This window comes from Cupressus sempervirens, chromosome 10, assembly GCF_028749045.1.
Source record: "Cupressus sempervirens isolate cs-2001-9-10 chromosome 10, ASM2874904v1, whole genome shotgun sequence".
Classification (NCBI taxonomy): Eukaryota; Viridiplantae; Streptophyta; class Pinopsida; order Cupressales; family Cupressaceae; genus Cupressus; species Cupressus sempervirens.
In genome coordinates, this window is record NC_143127.1 from 49,718,648 (window position 1) to 49,736,875 (window position 18,228).

Sequence of the window (18,228 nt, forward strand, 5' to 3'; positions counted from 1 at the left end):
AGATATAGGAGGAAGTGAATTCTCGAATCTATTCTACATTTGACAAGTGTCCACTTGGAAAACCTCCTCAACAAGTTAAAAACATCTCTCTAATCTCTCCCCTCAACTAAAAAATTAAATCCTCATCATTTGGCTTCTACAAGCACAAAATATTTCAGATATTTGATGATAATCATAACTGATTTGATGCCTGATTTGAATTCAGGAATATAGCAAAAATTAGTTGAAATAATCTCTAAAGGCATGAAAACCCTTTCAAAAAAAAATTTACACTACAAAAATCTCCAATCTTGGCCTCCAAACTGATTCTAATGTTCCATAATGAATTATGCCCATTCCATTGAGAATGCCCCGAAAAACACAAATCTGCTTGCAGAGTGCACTGGTGAAGACCTACTCAAAAACTGAATCCATATCTAGAAAATTCATTTCCTCTCGGTTCCAACAGTATACTACACTACCTATTTTGGAAAAAAAATGCCCCTGTGATGGCCATTTGAAATTCAGGCTCCTGTTCATGGCTAGAGAATTAAAATGAAAATTTTAAAATTTTATATAGTTAAAACTATATAAAAACTTTAAAACCATTTGAATCTTTCATCCTTTTGAAAATTCATGCATTGATGATCTTCTTTGAATTTTATATTCATTTTCACTTTATTACTTTTATTTCTCCCTTTGCCAATTGTCAATTTTCTATTGGCCATAGCACCCAGTGGGCCCCACACAATTTTTCATTTCAAATATATGAAATTTTTCACTGTAGCACTGTGAGCCCTTGAATTTTACTTTAAAATCATATGGGTTACTTCAATTTTCAAACCACTGGGGTCCTTTGAAATTTCCTTTACGCTCATATGGGTTACTCATAGCATCGCGAGCCTCTAAACTTTATTTTTCGACCATTTGGGGAGCTTCAGTTTTTGTTCTTTACATCTTTATGACCCTAGCATACCACCATGCGCATTTTAATATTTCCTTCCACTCCTATGGGAAGCTTGGACCATCATGTCACTGTAATTCTTTTTATGTTGTATCGCGATCCTTCAAAATTGTCGTGAGATCGTGCAAGCGTGAGATCGAAGCTCCATAACCTTAACTCTTGCAATCTCTCGACAATTCATCTTGGCATTTGGATGTCAAAATTATGCTCTAAGGTTGCATCTAGTTGGCCATGGGCCCACCATACATTTCTTATTTCCAAGCGGTTGTCTTTAGACATATTACCTTTCATGTGCTCCCATATAAGTATAGCAAAATAACTCACCACATCATCGATGTGGGATATATGCTCCACATCTTCAAAACATGAAGACATTCAGCCTATCATCCTTACTGTGAACCTTTCCTTCCCTTGGGCTTTAGTAACAGGGGCTCTTCTCTTTTTAACGTGAACGCCTGCTCTGTTGACCTTCTTACGCAAGCTCCCCTACTTATTATGGTAGCTTTTATTTAGCATGGGCCTCTACTCCTGCGAATTGCCTCCTACTTTTGTTCCTTTATTGACCACTATGGACTTTCTCCTTTGCATGTGTGGGTTGGTGATTGTTAGATTTCTTCTATGGCATGCTCTGCAAACTCTTCCTTTTGGCTTCAGCATGGACATTGGCTGCCTTCTTCAACTGGCAGCTTACAATTTCCCATCCTCTTGCCTTTTGTCGTGGTCCTTTTGAGCTTTTTTAGCTCTTTAATTTCTTATTTTCTCTAATTTTTCCAATAGAGCTATTGTCTCATCCTCCCCATCATCATCGTTGCCACTTTCATCTGAATCACTTTTTACATCACTATCAAAATCATCAGCATCTATATTACAAGGAGTCAATCTGCCTTCAAGTTCTCTTTTAGAAACTTCAAGATATAGATTCCCTATACTTGGTCCTTTTCTGTGTTCTCTTTTATCAACATATCCCTTATTCTTTGAAAATTTTCTACATTCTCGTTCTTCAAGTTCCTCTCTGAGGTTTCTTTTACAACGTTCATCTTGAGTATCTTGGCCTTCCTTCCTAGTCTTTAGGTTTGTGTGGGCAGCAAGACCTCGAGAGGAAAATTTTTGAGAGGGGCTGGAGATTCTAGTCCTGCCCTATTCCTATCCTCCCCTTGTAGGCACCCAAGTTAGCCTTGCTTTATTTAGCCCCTATTGTTCATGCCTTGTGTGGGCTTTTCCATGCTTTCCTCTACTGAAGAAGCTTTCTTCTAGATCGTTACCATTTTCCAAGGAATCAAGTATAGATGTTAATGACCTATTACTAGGAAACAGGTGGCATCTTCACTAAGAAAGCATTGCTCCCAAGTTTGGTTGTTGTTCCTTTGTCTTCTTGTGCATGTCACTTTTCTTGTGAAAGACGCCCTCCTTTTAACATACCAACTATGCATTTAACATGGAGTCCTCTCTTTCCTTGCTTTGTTAAAACCTCCTTCACTACTACTCAAGCCCACAGCCTCTTCCTTTTATATCTTGAAGAGAACCTCTCCCTCATATTCATGTTCAGGTAGTGGCTTGATTTGATCAGCTAGAAGTGGTGGTTGAGATTTAGTGATAAAATATCATAAAGAAAATATGCTAAATTTGTGCCACATGTTATTGGGGCAAGAGAGCAGAGAATAAAAATAAGGAAATGAGTAAACTTTGACTTGTGGGTATTCAAAATTGTTGATTGGACTAGATGCATTACTGTATTGTAGACCTCTTCATTATCACAGAAAAGCTTTCTCTCCAACTCTTTGAGCTTTTACCTCATGCATTCATCATCTCAAGTGATCCATTTTGGTAGCTCCTTCCAAATGGCATGTTACTTTGATGTATAGGGTTTAAGATAGACATCACATCTACCATTTCACTCTACAGTCTTCCATTTAAGAATTTGCAAGTGTTATTAAAATATCCTCGCCTTTCAAAACTTTTGCTCATTCATGCCAGTAAAAAGGTTGAAGTTTCAAATTCATATGCACTTCAGAATAACTATATGATTATAACCAATTATAATACTTTGAAAACCTTCAAAGCTTGCTATTCTAATCATTCTGGCATAGATTAGTCAGCCCTCGAAGCAAGTCCGGCTAAAAAAAAATTGAACCCAAACACCTAAACTTTCAAGCTGGTCCATTGATTGCCTGATACTGATTTGAAACAAATTCGGCCACTAAAAAATCATTTAAAACTTATTTTACCATTGATCTAAAAACTATCAATTTTGTGTCAGGAGGTCCTTTGACTAGCCTTAAAAACTTTTCTAAACACCTGAGTAGGCTCTGAAATTTGACATATTGATTCTCTATTCTACATACTTGCACCCTATCAAATCTTGTCTCATGGAAATTTCTCAGTCAAAAGATATTGACTGTCGAAATTGCCTTCTCAAAACTGCCTGCAAGAAAACATGTCAAAAAGTAATAAATCACATTTGGATTTGGCTTTGAAAACTAGGTAAACAGATACTTGGGGGCACAAAAATTGAGGTGTTGGTTTACTATCATGAGGAGAGTATAAATCTATGATTTGGGTTCATGATGAATAACAAGACACATTTGGAAAATGGTCAAAGTAGGCTACTTGGAAATTGCAGAATGGAAACAATGGTAGAAAAGCATTTTTTGCAAATGGAATTGACCTAGGAAAGTGTGTACAAGGATTCATCGGGACCTAAAAATTGGCACATTTGAAGTAATTTTAGAGTACAATGTAATGGTAAAATCCATTTGGTCTCACCTATTACAAATTTCAAGTTATAACATCACAAACAAAGGTACTGATCATTCTACTCCATTTGACACTAGTAAAAAGTTAGAAATTGCATTGGAATTTGTTTGAAAACTAATCATACGGATTCATCATAAGCTAAAAATTGAAACATAGTAAGTCTCTCACCTCTAAAATGCAATGCAAAATGAAATTCATTATTTTAGTCAACTGGGTCAAAGTTATGGGAAGTCAAACAGGGCTTCCTAGAATTTAGAACTAATTGTATCAGCATGACAACAACAAATGACCAACTTTGAGGGATTCAAAACCTAGTCAAATAGATTTGAAATGATTCAAAATATAAAACATATGCTCTTTTTTATAGACACTAAACACTCCCAAAGTAGTGATTCATGAAACATTACTAGGTGTGAGATATTCACATGAAAACATGGCCTCCTATCGTTGTTTGACACTTACGTGAAAATGCATATTTGACAATTGCTCAAAATAGGACTTCACGAAATGATTTAGAATGGAAATTTATCTTCATGAAACACATAGACATACTAAATGCATGGTGTTAAAAATATTAAACACCTCACAGGCCTTAAATGGACAGTCGAGTACACATGCATTTAAAAGCATTTATAGGGCTTAATTTCTTCAAAGGTACTCAAAATCAGGGCTTCAATTTTGAGTCCCAATAGTGTTTCCATCAATGCCAAAGAGGGAGATTTTTGAAAATAATTGGTTAATTGTGTATTATCTTTAATGTTACACAAAATTTCATATCATTACCAATGACTATATGTTGAGCTCACTTGGGTGATAAAGATAGTTTCTTGTGTTTGCCAAGCATTCTAGAGTTTTCCTAGTTTAGAAGACAATGTCTAGCAAGTTCACTTAGGTGACAAAGAGAAGATCACATAAGTTGAGTATTAACCAAGCTCACTCAATTAATGAAGGAAAAGTTGGATGGAACAAGTGTTAACCAAGCTCACCAGGTTACCAAAGGAACTTTATGGAAATGCAATGTCAACCGAGTTCACTAAGTTAACATAGTAAAATCATTTCTAAGTTACTGTCTACCGATTAGGGTTACTTAACAAAGGATTTTCTTTTTTTGGCATATTGAGTTCAATAGATTTGTTTGTTGGTTCTAGCCAATTGAGGAGATGGATATTAAGTATTCTAAGTTGTATTCAAGTCAACTCGATAATGTGTATGATATAAATATAAGGTCAAGTTGAGGATTGAATGTGAGTAAGAAATAAAAGGTTTGAATATGCTTAAGGGAAGTGATTATAAGGATAAGAAAAATATCCTTATTAAGCTACAAAGATACATTCGATCAAAAAGGATCAAGTATACAAGCCTAAATTGAGATCTATAATCAGCAATTCGGTTGCATTAGAAATCAAGTCATCTCATTGTTACTCTCTAACCATTGTAGTAGTGATCTAAATCTCTTAACAGAGTTGACTTAACAACTATTTATAAATCCTCTAACAAGGTGGCATTTCTAGATTAAAGTGTCTAAAGACCTCTAACAAGGCCACTCCTAATAGGGTGATTAAATCCTCTAATAGAGTTACACCTAATAATTCTTTTTGTAACCTTTAACAAAGTTATCTCCTAATAGGGCTCACTTCATAAGAGTGAAAATTACTAACTAGTTGCAATTGATGGTTTTTCCCAAATTGGATTTTCATGTTAAAGCTTGGTGTCACTTGTGTTCATGCTATTTCTTTTATGTGTATGCACCTAAGTTAAATAAGGTTGATCATTGATAATATCATAAGATTTCCATTTTCTGAGTTACTATTGCTATTTCAGCATTTACTGAGTTTCAACATTTACTATTGTAAACCAAGTGCCTATGTATTTACTGGGAATCAGTACTTTTTGTGAATTTTATGTTATGTACTAACAACTAAGGGATCTAGGATTTATTTTAATGGTAACCGATTCACCCCTCCCCTCTGAGCTACTCCTCTTGTATTTCCAACACCCACTGTCCAAATGATCTCTATATTATTCCTTGTAGAATAATAGAAATGAAGAGTACTTCCTTCTTCTATCTTATCAAGTCGACCTCTACAACTTTTGATCTTGTAACTAGATCACAAAAATCACATCCAATAATCACTTGGATCGCTTACTCACATTCAATAAACACTCTTCTCCTTTTCACACTTCGCACTTCATACATTAGTCACAACACATTACAAACAAGGAAAACATATTTCCTTTATATCATATCTTCAAAATAATTCTTTTAGACAGCCTTAAGGCTTTCCCAATTAATTATAATAAGATAATTAATTAATTACAATTACAAATCACTATCAACTTACAGTATATACAAAACTTCACGTGTGTGACTTCAAAACTTGTGTACTTGCTAACATCACCACCAAACTATCCTCTGTTACTGATTGACTATGCATCTTCTTATTACATCTTAGATGAAAGATATAATAAAAACATTAGAAACCACTTCTCAAGTACTTTGTCTCTATACCAAACTTTATAAATTAAGTACAACTTTTGTACATCTTCAACTTATGTGTTGTGCATTAAACCTCATCATCAAGACATTGTACTAAACATGTCCATGAATGTGCATCACAAGACACTCAAAACCATGTCCATACAACTAAGATCTTTGTCTTCTACTCTACTAGTATTCACAGACTTACTACTATGTTGAAATCAATGAGAAACATAGTCATGAATGCAATGTGTCAATACTCTCCAATGCTTAGGATACTCCCCCAATGTAGTGTCATCAACATTCATGATAACAATCTCCCCATTTGGAATTGATGGCAACATAGATGAAAATATCTAAGTTCCATGAATACCAAAATAGTAATCTATTGTATTTTTTCTTGTTCTTATCTTCTCAAATCCTCTTCATCAATTAGATCTTAAATCCTCTAGAATACTACTATGTTCTTCTTCTTCTTTAGGATTGGTAATAGTTGTTTACAGTAAATAACTCACCATACATTAAAATTCCTTATGTTGCATATCTCCCCCATAGAAATATTCCTCCTTCTTCTTTACATGAATCTTTCTAAATCTCCCTAATAAAGTAGAGATTTCCATGCACTCTTCCCATACAAACTTAGGAGATGTTTTTCATGTATATTCTCCCCCATTGACATCAATGACAAAGGCCTCATTATGTCAACTTACTACTCCAAGTCTTCAACCAGCTCAAGTGTCAAAAGGCATTGTTCAAGACCAAATACCAAGAGTCCTCAATGACTCAGCTCATCATAGATAATCCCCCATATAGGAAGCATCAGCATTTAGTCTAGTCTAACAATAGTTCTCTATACCATTGGACTAATGTACTTAATACATCATCTACTCAGAAGTAGGTGGGGGCATATGTCTCAAGTAGTCAAATGTATCTTTAGGTAAAGGCTTCGTAAAAATATATGTAATCTGATCTTTAGTACTCACATACTCTAATCTAATCACTTTTTCTGCTACTTTCTCTCTCAAAACATGATACTTAATAGATAATAGCTTAGTCTTAGAATGCAACATGGGATTCTTAGACATACTTACTGTACTTGAGTTATTACAGTATATAATAACAAGTTCTATAAACTCAATCCTAATATCTTTAGCATCTACATCATCCATATAACTTGATTACAATTATTTGTTGTTGCAACATACTCTACCTCAACTATACTCTAAGAAATAAAATCTTTTTTATTTATTAGCCAAGAAACTAATCTTCCTCCAAGGAAAAATTCTCCACCATAGGTGCTCTTTCTATCATCCATACTGCCTACCCAATCTATATTAGTCTATACATAGACTTAAATCACTCGACCTATCATACCAAAGTCAATAGTTAGATGTTCCTTTCAAATATATGAATATCCTCTTTATTGCTTCATAATGATACTCCTTAGGATCAACTTCAAATCTAGCTACAATCCCAACTGCATTTTCTATATCTGGTTTGGTGTGAGTCAGATATTGCAAAACTCTAATCATCAATATGTACTTCTTCTCAACTGTAGGTGTCTCATCCTTGCTAGATAACTTGTGACTAGTTATCATAGGTGTACCAATAGGCTTACAACTTTCCAATCCAAACCTTTTCAACAAATATTTTAGGTACTTAGCTTGTGAGATGAAAATACCATCACTATTCTCCATAATCTATAATCCTAGAAAAAACTTCATTTCTCCTATCATGGTCATTTCAAACTCATTCTTCATTTCTTCAACAAATTTATCACTTGCTTCATCATTTCCTCCAAATATGATGTCATCAATAAATATTACTATGATCAAAAAACCATTCTCAATTTCTTTTAAATACAATTTACTATCTGGCATACCTTTAATTAATCTAATTTTTGCCAAATAGTTGTCCAACCTTGCATACTAAGTTCTAGGTGTTTGCTTCTAACCATATAGAGATTTCTTTAGTCTACATACCATAGCTTTGTCTTATATCAAAGGAAAACCTTCAGGTTTCTCAATATATACCTCTTCTTCAAGTTCTCCATTTAGGAAGGTTGATTTAACATCCATCTGATATACTAATTTGGACTTCTTATTTGCTACATAAGCCAAGAATATTCTTACTACTTCCATTCTCCCTATAGGGGTGAATGTCTCTTCATCGTGTATGACTTCTTTCTATGAGTAACCTTTACATACAAGTTTGGCCTTCATTCTCACAATTTTTCCTTTCTTATTCATCTTGTTTTTTAATACACATTTGGTTCCTATCACATTCTTGCCTTTAGATCTAGGAACTATCTCCCATGTTTCATTCTTTTGTTAAAAATAGTAGTCCACCAGTATAATTGAGAGGGGGAGGGTGAATCAGTTATATAGTAATCTAATAATTAAACCTCAAACAATTATTAAGCATTCAACCAAAGAAAATAGCAAACATAAAAAAATGCGCATACACAATTACACCAGATATGTTGACTAGGGAAGCCCTTGATCAGAGGGAAAACCCTGGTGGGAATGATGTCCACAAAATAATGTACTAATCTAAATATTCCTTGTTAGAGGATGGACCCTATGAGGATTCTATTACAACATTTAGTACAAAGAGTCCCTATTAGGAGACTTTGAATCTTTATTAGGAGATTCCAACCGTATTTGTGGAAGGCAGTTGAACCCACTGTCCAAATAGCTTAAGGATCAGACCAAAAAACCAGCTATCCAATTGATCTTGGTACTGTTCCTTTCAGAATAATAGATGTGTGATAGTATTTTTCTTCTTCCTCTATCTAGTACATCGGACTACTTCCCCTTCAAATCATGCAATCAGATCTAGAATTATGTATCCATCAATAATAACCCTTGAGGTTAGTTACATGCATTAGCAGATTGCTCTGTTGCTCAACTTTGCACTTTACAAGTTCTCTCTACTTTTCGATCACAATCATGATAATTAAAACTTGGAAAACAACTTTTCTTTATACCACACTCATTATTAATTCCTTGAGTCAGCTCCACACTTTATTATAAGTTAATTAAATGAAATATGCATTTAATTAATGTTGTCAGCCCATAGTTATACATAAACTTTCACACATGTGACTTTCATACCTATGCACTTGTTGACATCATTAGTAGTTAGTGTGCTACCTCTAGTTAAGTGTGCAACCCTTAATTCCAAATACAATGCTCTATATTGGTTATACAATAGAAACTATTTTTCTATTGCTCTGTTTTCCTGTTGTTCTCTATAAATTATCAATATTTTTTGTATGCTGTCAATTCAGGTTCTACGTACTTTCCCACATGTCAAATACATGTTGTAGTATATGCTAGTAATTTCACATAGGTAGATACTCAATGTGATGTCTATAATACATAAGTCTCAGTCAACTGCTCTGACAATCTTATATAATCTTATTGCTATGTTGTCATCAATGACAAACAATGTTCTGCAATGCTCCCCCATAGCATCATCATAAGCATTCATGCTAACATCTTCACAATTTTGTCTAGTTCTTCCTTTATTTCTTGAATCCAATGATCATCTTTACATGCTTCATCTGCACTTTTAGGTTCAACTTTAGAAATCAAACATATCTCTTCATTAACTCTATTTCTTTTCATCACACTTTTATCTTTGCTTCCAATTATCTTCTCTAGAGGGTGGTTCTTTGTCAAATTCCTATTAGGGGTAGGAGTAGACATCTCAACTCTTATCTCATCTTCAAACCTCTACTCTCCTCTTTTCTCAACAATTAACACATCATTTTATAAATCATTTTTAGTCTCAAAGAAAACTTCAGCATTATGTCTAAAAATTCTAAAATTATCTTGTTCTTCATTTGAATTATAATCTACCATCTTTTCTTTAGTTCCAAACTTTTCATCAATCTTTACTTTTGTGGACTCAACTATTGTCTGAGTTCTATGATTAAAGTGTTTGCATTCCTTTTTTTTCAATGAATAGCCAAGAAGCATACCTTCATCACTTCTTAGATCAAACTTACCAACATCATCATCTCTCTTAATATAACACTTGCTTCCAAATATTCTAAAATACTTAACTGATGGTGAATGACCAAATTATAGTTCATAAGGTGTCTTTCTCATACCTTTTATGATCTATACTTGTAATATCCCCCATCTTTTAGACCATCAAAGGAGTTCTTATCCTTTCATTCTCCGAAGGCTAAGTGGACAAAATGAGGAGAAATAAATTAAATTAAAGTCAATAAATAAATAAATGTAAAGGTGACTTTATATTTAATTAATTTTATTTTCTAGAAGTGCAAATAATAATTGTATTGGAAATAGGGAACTTCTAGAGAGTGCATTTTCTAGAAGTACAACTAATTATTGAAAAGGGGGAAGCTTCTAGAGAGTGCAATTAAATAATATTTTATTTTCTTCTAGAAGGGTGAAGGAAAATAATAAATATAGGCCAGAGCTTCATTGTTAGGCATCCATTATTTTCTTATTTGATTTCTTTGAGCTCTGAGCAAGGGTTTCAACACTTGGCACTAAAGAACGAAGTTCTTTTGTGTGCCTCCATTTGAGCTAGTGAAATACCCAGTGAATTTGGTATTGGGAGAAAATCATATAGGTGTTCTATTTGATAATATTGGTGAAAGATATTTTGAAGGGTTGCAGCTATTGGAGAAGATAAATCAATCTTTTCATTGTGCCAATTTTGTGGCCTAAGGCTAGATTGTGGAGTATGATTGGAGGAAAAAGTCTAATATTGTTACAGTGGCATTGCTACTACAATCCAAATTTCTTGAGCAGTTTATAGGTTCCCATCCATTTCATTTTGCATTTTATGGAGGATAGATTTGAAGATCTTAGGACATGTTTAAGAATTTAGAAATCATTTGTAATCTAATTTATATCAGAATTTGATGCCCTAATGTATTATTATTGTAGATGCATATTTTCTCATTTTTAACTAGTGTTATATGTTTCAAAAAAATACAAAAAACTATTATTATCTTCATTGTTAGATGTTTTGGAGTTCTTTGCAAGCATATTTATAAAAATTTGGCATTTGGAAAGAAATCAGAATTTAGATCTTCAATATATCCCTTCTGTGCAAAGTGTTTGATGAAATTCTCAAGTTAAGAAATAAAAATTGCAAGGGATATTATAGTACTCTATTCATAGTTGTTAGTGAACAAATTGTCCTTCGAAGAAATAAACACAAATTAACTCTAAATGCCTAGATAGGAAGATTGAATCAACACTAATAGTTGGATAGGTTATCATTGGATTGATAACCTTCCTCTTAATTTATCAGGTACAACTCCCCATACATGATTTACAATGAATTTAAATATGAATTATTTTAACCAAAAAGCACAAAAAAGGTTTTCAAACATCCACTCGTAAGCATGAAGTAGATGCAGAAACTAAGTGACTAAGAAGAAATAAACAACAGATGACACAAATTTCATTTGCCTGGACACTAATCAGGAAGTAAACAAACACAAAGAATGTATCTTCCATCCTCTTGAGAAAATGAAGAATCAAAGCTTTCAAGGATATCTTGAAATGATAACATAATCGGAAAATAGTGACATTAGAATGTATTTTAGATAAAACTGAAAATGATACAAAGATTGTAATCAGTGGAAAGAAATTGCCCCAAAATCAAAGCTTTGATGTGCAATTATCCTCCAGTCTCCCTTCCCTAAAGTGAAAAATATCACAAAGATCTTATTACACATTTGCAGTCAAAATAACTATCTAAAAGAAAAATTGAAACTCTTTTCTCTTACATTACATTAACAATCAAAATTTAACCCTTTCTCTAACACACAGTTCAGAAAAAGAAAATAAACACAAGTTCTGCTTCCCACAGCCTCTAAAGTCTACTTTCTCTCCCTTAGAAGGACTGAAATAAATCTGGGACAACTCTTTTCCCTCCTTTTGTAGCACACAGTCTCTAGTCTCATAAAGAAAAAGTGGAACCCTTGCTACATCTTAATTTTTACAATAAATAATCCTCAGGCTAGTTATGGTAATTGATTCTTGGAATAACTAACTCGGCCATCTTTATCTTTTCGAATCTTTAAAACAACTCCTTCATTCTATGACTTGATACCCCCTTTACATTATATTATGAATTCCATATTTACAAATTTTATATTTATAAATGTAATGAGAAAGGATTCCCATGGAATTAGGAGTGAGGGCACATTTAAACAGGTTGCACTTGTTGGTTGTAAAGAGCTATCATTGTTTCATGACGGTTATATGCAATTTTGACAGCACTGCACTCATCCAAGCATAAATTTTGATCTAGCATGCAATGTCATTTGGAGAGGATTTGTAAAACTATCATTTACAATATATATCCAAATCTCATATCAATCCAACGGTTGGATTGTGAGATACAACCCCTGTAACATGATTGTTTTACTATGCTGCATTTTGTGACTGTTCTAGGTAATTTTGATAGACCTGCACACATTTATCCTATCTCACAAACCAGAATAAATTTTGAAGATTACTCCAATAATAATTTAGATATCTTGGTTATGTCCAACATATTTCAATTTTTCAAAGATCCAATGGTGGCATTGGGAGTTATCTCCCTCAAAATAGGACCTATTTTTCTAGCATCATTTTTTGGGTGTCATGAATGATTTCAACAATAATGCATTAAAACATGTGTAACTTTCTATCCATCAAGAATAATTTCAAACCATTTTGAGAAAGTTTAGATAATTACTTTTCTTCAAACATATCTCAAAATGGGATTTGATCCAATGATTAGATTAGGATTTATACCCCCTGCATTGAGACCAATTTTTTGGCTTCCTACAAATTCATGATCATGGAAACTATGGGGAGTGTTATGGTTTGATGATATTGTTATTCACAAAAAATTGTGCCTCGATGTCTAATATGAAATGCATATACCATAACCAAAGCAAGCAATCAACTTCTCTATACCCTAGCATTCTGAAAAGCATCTCGTAATTAGATACAAGCTATGTCAGCATGTAGATGTCAACTTGGCAATCTACAACACTTAGGATGAAGACTTTCATCCCCATTCATCATTAATCAAGTAGTCTTCTCTTTAAAACTATCAATTGAATTACATCCCAATATCTAGTGAATTTACACAAAATTCTATTTTTATATCAAACCAAGAAAGAGAAAGTCTCTTGAAGAAAAATCATCTTTGTAAGGGCTCTTCTACAATTGAATGTATTGTTCCCCGTGGATCACTCTAAATCTATGACTTGATGACCTCAAATATAGAGTAATTATTTTAGTACAATTCAAAATGTATCTGTATATGCCTGGAAACATTCATATGAGCTAATCTGAGCAATATCATCTTGGTACGATAATTTATACCGAATTTAATCTCCACTATCTGCAATACTTGTTTGAAGTGACTTTGAGGCTTTCAATTCACTAAACCTCATTGATGAATACAAATTTTGAACTCGAACTTTTGAATCTTTTAAGGTGAACTATCTCAAACCACTTCCAACCACTTTGAACTACTTTGAACCTTAGTTCAAAGAGGTTCAAAACCATAAATTGAAAATTTTAAAAATTGGGTTCATATTGGCTACCAACAATAGTGTACACTATTGTATTGATTGTGTCTCTCCAAAATGTCTTGGATGCATCATTCTTAAACAACATTTCTCTTGTTGCCTTTGCTACTAATCTATTTCTTCTTTCTATAATCTCATTTTTTTAAAGTGTCCTAGGAGAAGATAATTGTCTTTTGATTCCATTCTTTTCACAAAACATGTTAAACTCTATAGAGGGAATTCTACTCCTTAATCTCATCTCAAACACTTTATCTCCATATTCATTCTCAACTCTATTCTTAAATATCTTAAATTTCTCAACAACGTCAGACTTCTCTTTAAGAAATGATAGCCACATCATTCTACTAAAATCATCAACAAAAATCATGAAATACCTTTCACCATATAATTCTCTTGTTCTATAGGGACCACTCAAATTTTTATGAACAATCTCTAGCTTCCCTATGGTTGTGAACTTCTTGTTGGGAAAAGATACCTTCTTCTTCTTAGCCAAAATACATTATTTGCAAACCACATTAGAATGATTTTTTTTTTAGGAAAATCTATGACTACAAATGTGCTACTAACTTTTACAATATTATCAAAGTTTACATGACAAAATATGCCATAACCAATTGTTATCCACTTTATCAACCAAACAAGTCATTTCAATGGGACTCAACTGAAATACCTTACCTTTGGACCTAGTTCCACTTCCAATCATCTTACAATCCTTATCCTTGATAGTGCAAGTCTTTTCTATGAGTTGCAAATGATACCCTTTGTCCACCAACTATCCAACACTCAACAAATTGTGCTTTAATCCATCAAAAAAATAAACATCATTAGTGTTAGGTCTTCCATCTAAAGTAATGGATCCAAACCCTATAATATGGTAGGCTACATTGTTACCAACTCTAATAATATGTCCATCATAGTTTTTGAATTTAACAAACTTATTCATATTACTAGTCATGTGATGTGAACAACCACTATCAATTATTCAATCAATTTTCTTTTCAACTTGGGAAACTACAGCCTTTTCTTCTCTTAGTTCTATATCAAGATCATATTGCTTAATACCTACAAATCCTAGCTCATCATCACTTTCACTTTGAACTCTTTCATTAGATTCCTCATCTTCATTAGCATACAAAAAAAATCTATCTCTCCTAGGATTAAACTTTCCTTTATATTTTTTTCTCTCTTTTAAAATATTTAGATGTATAATGACCAAACTCATTACAAGTCCAATATTTAAATATATTCTTACCACCTTCTTCAATCTTCTTGTCTTCATCAAATTTGGTTTTGCTACTACTAGCAAAATCTCCATCTATGCTTATGCTTCTAGATAGGCTTAGCCAAATATTCAAGGCACTGAGAGTTGTCTCCACTCTTATTAATTCTTCATATTGTCTCACATCCACTTCTATTACTTCCAATATTCCAAGCAACATTTCCCTAGTAAACTCCTTAGTGCGAAGTATTAGTAGCCGAATCATCTAAGCAACTTACCTAAATGGTGGTGTCAAAGTTTTGAAGATCTTCCACACAAACTCATCTTCTTCCTTGGTTGCACCATGTAACTTGATTCATGCAACAATCTATGATATCCTACCAATATAGTTTCTTACAAATTTATCTTCCATAATTTTAGCATCTTGAGATACACATATCCAATTCTCCAATCTTACTCTCTTTGTATGTGTATCACCTTCAAAAATGGATTCTAACGCTTTCCAAATTTCATGAGATATTTGAAGTGATTTTACTTGATTGTATTCATTCTCTAGAAAAGTTGATAGTAAATCTTCTTTGTCTCTCATGTTACACATGAATATATCTCTATCTACCTCACTATATTCTTCAAGCTTTTTCTCTTTCACAATTGTCTTCTCACTCTTTGTCAAGATCCAATAACCCAGACCGATGCATAACATATGAGTCTTCATCTTCTCCTTCCAACTATCATAGTTGGCCCCATCAAATCTAGGACTATCCTTTCTAAAAATATTTGCCATTGATCTCCCAAAGCTGTTAAGCTTATCCTTCAAGGACTTGATGTTTTGATACCAATTGTTAGAATATATAGTCCACCAATATAACTAAGAAGGGGGATGAATTAGTTATCCAAATATTATCACAATTATCAACCTTAAAAAAACTTAACCATAAGATAAATATAATCAGAAACCATAGCAAGATACTATTAGAAATAATAGTTCACCAAGATAACTGAGAGGTGGGTGGGGGGTGAATTAGTTATCCAATAATTAAAACATTTATCAACCTTAAACAACCGTATCTATTCAACCAAAGTAAACAACAACCATAACAATATGAAAATAAACAATTACACCATATATGTTAACTAGGGAAACCCTTGATTAGAGGGAAAACCCCAGTGGAAATGATTCCCGCATGATGATAAACTAATATAAATATTCCTTGTTAGAGGATGGACCTTGTTAGGAGTCTACTACAATGTTTAGTACATATAAGTCCCTGTTAGTAGAATTTGAATCCTTGCTAGAAGATTCTAACCTTGGTAGGAGTTGTACCAACCCTATTAGGAGTTGTAGAAGATAGAATGACCCACTGTCCAAATAGCTTCTAGGGAAAGACCACTGAACTCACTGTCTAACTTATCTCTCAACTATTCCTTGTAGAATAATTGTATGTGCTAAACTTTAACTTCTTTCCTCTATCTTGTCAACTAGACCAATCACTTTCATACCTTGTAGACTAGGTCACAAACCTCAGATCCAAGTATCCAACTTCTGATCACACAATAAAACCTCAGCAATGAAGTTTCCTTCACTTTCACTCTACTATGATCAACTTCACATTTTTCTCTTCATGTTTCTTACAATAACTTCACATCCTTACTCATGATAAAGAAAAATGTCATTCCTTTATATCAAATCCATAAAACAATTACCTGATTTAGTTGTTACACCTTCTCAATTAATTATTATAGGACCACATTAAGAACACATTACACTTAGTGATGACATTAATCATTCACATTGCCTCTTGAATATCTTTCCATACATATAATATTATGACAACCGAACTTAACCACATCATCACTAACATGTCTTCTCCATATCTTTAACTTTGACTTCTCAGAATAATAACTTTGCCAAGAGATATAACAAGTTTACTAGAACATGCCTTTGTAAACTCTATCTCAAAACAATCTTCACCAAAACTTGTATAATTTCTTCCAAACTTAATATCTTATGCTTCCAAGGTCATCTTCATATACTAGACACATAGTATAATCTCTCTTTAACCTCGCTATTGAAAGTACTCAATGATCTTCCTGTACCAATTTGATCTTTCCATTGCTCTTCTGTCAGATACCACAAAAAATTGCTATGTTGACATCAATGAAAAACATAGTCATGAATGTAACATATCATCATGATAATGATCTAGTTAGGTTTCTGCAATAATCTCCCATAGGAATATCATCAGCATTCATGCTTCCAACAATCTCGCCCTTTGGCATTGATGGCAACATAGATTAAAAACATCTAGTTCCAAGAATACCAATTGCAAAAGATTGTTAGCCTTTATTTTCAAATCCTCTTCATCAATCATTCTCCTGTGATGTACTTCTCCCAAACTATTTTCTTCCAAACTATTGCATTGTACTTCTTTTGCTATACTTCTTCCAAAATATTTGCCGAACTATTTTTCATGTTGTACTTCTCCCCATTGACATCAATGTCAAAGGTTTCAACAACCATAAAACTCTGCAATAATTGATTCTTACATAGCTCAAGTGTCCAAAGACATTATTTGAAAACAACATCCAACAAGAGTCTTAGATTACTATCCATCATAAACACTCCCCCATATAAAAAGCATCAACATTTAGTCTAGAAAAACAATACTACTTTGTTACACTAGACTAATGCACTCTTGCATCTTCTACTTTGATGTAGGAATGGGCATAACCCCTAGCATACCTCGCAAATACTCAAAAATATCTTTAGGAAGAGGCTTAGTGAAAATATATGTAATCTACTCTTTAGTGTTCACATACTCCAATCTATTGGTGTAATTAAATAGTCACTAATTACACTTACTTCTAATAATGCATTGCATAGTAGTTTGTGATTGAGACACTTGGGAGTTTGCACCTCTATTAAACACATGGTGTAAGAGAATTCCACTCTAGGTGGTCATAGTTGTTATCTCATTCCACCTTTAGTGTACTTATCACATTATCATCCTCGTCATCACACATACTTCATTGCATAATGGAGGATGATCCACCTTTCATAGACATGTGATTCCACCTTGTGTGGGTGATAGCTTATCTTCTCCTTATCATTCTCTTATTGCCTCTACTATATAAGGAGCCCTATTGTGTACATTTCAAATCAATCCATTGGATGTCAATAAAGTCCATTATCAATAATAGAATCTTGCATCTTCATGCAATTGTCTTGACAATCTCTTGTGGAAGTT

The 18,228-nt window shown here is 33.3% G+C and overlaps 1 pseudogene; it reads right to left on the reverse strand.

Moving 5' to 3' along the window:
- Window positions 1–1,630: 1,630 nt before the first annotated feature.
- LOC149532505 (uncharacterized) overlaps window positions 1,631–18,228 on the reverse strand; it is a 135,713-nt pseudogene continuing 119,115 nt past the window's right edge.